Consider the following 5,120-nt stretch of genomic DNA (forward strand, 5'->3'; position numbering starts at 1 on the left):
AACGCCTCGCAATTTCTGCTCTTATTCGGTTTGATTAATGTACAAGGCCAAATAAAAGTCCGGAATTGTCCTTGGGAACACAAAGCTGACGTTCTAATAAAATGCAAATTGAAATCGCCACGAATTATAATGCCCGCAAAGCAAATTATACCAACGGGTATATTACGCTCTGTTTTCTCGATTCATTTGACTGCGTTTTAGCTGAAGTTAGCTTCGGGTATTTCATAGTTGATAACAGTTTTTTCAACCAAAATTTAATTTTCTTATGTATTATGTTTGCATTCGAGGAGTTCGTTATACAAAAGAACAAAATGAACACAAAGAATAAGACGAAGTCGAAGGCGTAAGCAAACCAGACTGGACCGGAGCTCATTGTGAGTCAATTGTGAATATTCGTATTTAATATTCGTTTCAAAAAATATTCTTCATCATATCTTGCATTTCTGGCGCCCCGTTTTGAGGCGTCGCTGCCCGCATTTCGCTCCTGCGGTCGCCTATTTAAATAAACACATTTTAGCGCCGTCGACTTTGGCGCCTCGACTTTGCTTCCTTGTGGAGGAGAAACTGTCGCTGCCCACGCGAAGAAAATATTGAACAATTTCGCTGACACAGTTTTTCCTTTTTTCGCTTTCAAATTCACACAAAAATTCAAATGCTGCCAAAAAAGCGACCGAGAAAACGAAACACGATAAATGTTTAGCATTCAACTGACGTTCTGTTTGTTTACAATCAACACCCTCCCCTCCTTCTTCCTGTTCTTCTTCTGCTCATCTTCCACTGCCAACTCCCGGTTAAGGCTAATGACAGCTTGTGTAAACGGCATTAGACAAATGAACTGCGGTGGGCCGATGAATAGGCCATAAAGCGACATTTGGTTTCTCCTCCTTCCCCTCTTCAGCCTCGAGGGGTGCTTAAGACGTTGTTAAATTTACATTTCGTCATGACTATTGACCGAGTGTGTTGTGTATTGTTTGGGAATTGGGTCAGCCAACCGCCAGGCATATGCCTGACATATCCACATTTGCCACGCCCACATATGCACGCCTACACCAACACGTGCTCGGAGAGCTAAGGCGAAGAAGTAGCTGAATAAATATATAGCATGTAAGAAAGCTACAGTCAAGTGGATACGACTGTGAGATACCCGCTATAAATATACTACATAAATACTAAAGTATACCAAAATATTTATTTTTTTAAAAAGGTACAGCAAAGCCAAAGCCAAAATATATATATGATCTAATTTCATACTTCTGCATTAAAAATATAAAGTTAGAACATTAAAATAAAAAAATACTAAATTATACAAAAAGTTACATATGTATATGATATAACAACATACTAATTCGTTTAAAATAAAAAGGTAAAACATTAAAATAAACTGAAATAAATAAATATTCCAAAATTATACTAAAATATACCAAAAGATATATATGGTATAAGTACATACTACTGCATTTAAATATAACATAGATAACAAAATTTTCTTGTCGATATTTTGGTTAATATAAACCGAACTAACATACAAAATAATATTAAAATGAACCTGAATATTTTCATATTTGGTATTACTCCATTCTACTGCATTTAAAATATGCCATAGAGAACAAAATATACTAGATTGTAAACCGAAGCAATAAAAACCCTACAAAATTATAATACACTTCTAAGCAATTTGTTGCCAGGGTATAATAAAAATTCGCATGTGATGTTTGCTTTTATTTACCATCAAGCGAATCTATATGTTTCGCAATATCTCTGAGAAAGCCGCAGAACGTTTAGTGGCACATTGAACTGAAATTCGAATGTGAGCACGAGTTCGGTTCTTGGTCTGGGTCTGGGTGCCTGTACTATATATGTATAGTATATATATTTGAATATTATTTATTTGTTTTCACATGCTCGTTCAGCACGTTGCCTCTTCTTGTTTTCATTTGATTCTCCGAACTTTTGGGTATTTGGTTTATGCATTCTTTTTGCCCATGTGCATGTCACATTTTTATCACTTTTTAGCATTTATTATTTATTGTTATCGTTGCGAATATTCTCCAAAAATATTCAACCGTAAATTGTTGCATTTAATTGAAAATATTTTTCGTTGAAAACTTTTGATTTGCCCGCAATTTGTTGATAAATCCAAACCAATGAAAGTGTTTTAATTGGTTAGTTAAAATAACCTGCAATAAATTCAACGCAAGAGCAGCAAATTGCTTAAATTTTTATACCCGCTACCCATAGGGTAGAAGGGTATTATAACTTTGTGCCGGCAGGAAATGTATGTAACAGGTAGAAGGAGGCATCTCCGACCCTATAAAGTATATATATTCTTGATCAGCGTCAACAGCCGAGACGATATAGCCATGTCCGTCTGTCCGTCTGTCCGTCTGTGTGTCTGTCCGTCCGTCCGTATGAACACCTAGATCTCAGAGACTATAAGAGATAGAGCTATAATTTTTTTTCGACAACATTTGTTATGTTTGCACGCAGATCAAGTTTGTTTCAAATTTTTGCCACGCCCACTTCCGCCCCCGCAAAACAAAAAAATCGAATAACAAGCGTAATTTTAAAGCTAGAGTTCCGAATTTTGGTATATATAATAACTACTATAGTAGTTATGATTTCTGAAAATTTGGTTGCGATCAGATAAAAATTGTCGAAGTTATAAAAGAAATATTTTTGTATGGGCAAAAACGCCTACTTACTAGGGGTCTTAGTTGCTTTGGCTGACAATCTGGTATATTGTGCCGTCTATGGTATATTTTGAATGCGGTACTATGTCGATATACCAAATATACCATTTGGTATATTTTTAGTATTTTTGCAGTATATTCGGTATATTTTGAGAAAATACCGCAAATTATATTTATTTTATTCAAAATGGGTAGCGGGTATCTCACAGTCGAGTACACTCGACTGTAGCTTTCTTACTTGTTTAATAAATATTTTTCTGTTGTAAAACATTTAAGATTTGCACAACAATTTTTGTGGTTATTTGCTGTAAACTAATTATATTAGATATTTGCAATAATATTGGGCACACAATTAATATTATGTTGTAATAAAAATGATTTGAGAGTACATGAAAGCACCTAATTGGAATTCTAATGACTTTGACCTAAACTTTATGCTGGAATCGGTTGCATATCTTTTATTTATAGATATAGATTGCATTAATTGCTTCCTCTGTGCCAGCACTGAGCACTCGCTTGCCAGGCATGCTCGTAAATATCCATTTAAATATCAGAACTCAACTCATTTGCATTTGCCCTGCCAAAAACTGCAATTGCAGTAATTATGCATGTTTCGCGTCCATGTGCTCTTTCAACTCCTCTCCTCTCATGCCCATCATCACAAGCTGATGAGCGCAAAACTTTTGCATTTTTGCCTCGTGGCCTGTATGACACCACGCTTCCTGTATTATGCACCTCCCTCCCTTCATAAGCAGGCCAAAGAAAATATGCAAACAGCGCGCCACATTATGAGTTATTTTGTGAAAAGTGTGAGGAGAGAGGCGAGCTCTGTTGCTGAGCCGGAAACACTAACGAGAAAAGTCTGCAACATTTTTGGTGGCAATATTTTTGGCAGTGACGTTGGCCCCGGGCACATTTCTGGTTGCATTGCCAATGCGACTGCGATTAAGCCGCATTTAGTGGCCACGACGACCTCGGTGCAAGTTTTTCTCCCATTCCTCCTACTCATCTTTATCCCTTGTGATTCGCTGCCAACAACATTTAGGCTGATTAATCCTCATTTAAGTCGCATGGAGAATGCTTTAAGCTAGCCGAATTGTATTCAATTTCAATTTTGCCCACTCGAGCAGCGGACTACGTGTTGGGCGAAAGGATTAGCGGATTAACAGAGAACAACAACGAGTTCTTTGTTTTATTTTGATAGACGCATCTGTCGTGGCAACATGACAGCCAGACAACTGAACACCAAGGACCAAGGACCAGTTTCAGCTACAGCTTTATCGCTTGGTGTTGCTCTGACAGTTTCACGCTTCATTTGCATAAAGTCGCGCCATAAATTTCGTCCGCAGACGGTCCAGATACATATATCCTGTCTGTCTGTCGGTCTGTGCAAGGACAACAGCGACAATGGCAACACTTTGGTCTTTTTGGCTGACAAATCTATACGATTTGAATACAACTATGCCAAGGCGACATACACAGACACACAACAGTTGGAAAAGGGTGCATGATTGCGAAGCAGAAACCAAGCAGTAATTGCTTATAGAGAAGAAAGATGAGAAATTCAACATATGTTTCGATTATTGCCCAGTTCAGAGTTCAAGTTGTGGGTGAACGTTTGATTGATGTCCTTTGAATTTAAATTTATATTTAGCACAAAGCGAAAAGTCATTGCAATGTTTACAATATTTGACTCGCTGCCATTCTACTTCACCTAATATATTTCCCGCTACATAAATAATGACTAATTTGATGGCCTAAAACATAAGTAGAGTCTTAGTAAAATTATGTCAACTGTTTAAGGCATTATTTATGTTGTCTAGCAACAGCTTGGGGAAAACATGGACAGCTCGACACTCGCATACATATGTGGTTGTTGGATTAAGCAAATCTCTCAACCACATTGCACATACGACGTGTTGGCTGCATAAATTAGCTTAGGCCATTACCATTACCACAACTGCCTTTCATTCACAACAACTGAATGTGGCATGTTGCGTGTCGTGTGCTTAAAGCGCCATCTGTTGTCGCCTTTTGTACTGACCTTAACCTCCCCATACTCATCCTTCTACTCCTACTATTGCTGGCAGAAAACAGAAATGGAAAGAAAACAAAACTCGAGTTGAACACAGCCAGCGAAACAAAGTAATACCGAAAAAACATAAACACACTCGCAAGGAGCAACAGCTCAAAACAGCTGATAAATCAGCTGTTCGTCCTAGGCGCCTGCGCGTCAAAGAGAAAGCTAAGAGAAAGTTGTGACAACTTAAGAGAAGCCCTTTGCAGACGCTGTTTGACTTTGACTGTATTTGCAATTGACTTTGCAGGATTGTGTTTGCGTTTTGTGGATGCTAACAACGTTGTCCATCGCGTGTGGCAGCTGCGAGTGTGTGGCAAGTCACTGGCAGCAACAGTAGCCGCCAAAAGCTG

Source organism: Drosophila nasuta, chromosome 3 (assembly GCF_023558535.2).
Source record: "Drosophila nasuta strain 15112-1781.00 chromosome 3, ASM2355853v1, whole genome shotgun sequence".
Classification (NCBI taxonomy): Eukaryota; Metazoa; Arthropoda; class Insecta; order Diptera; family Drosophilidae; genus Drosophila; species Drosophila nasuta.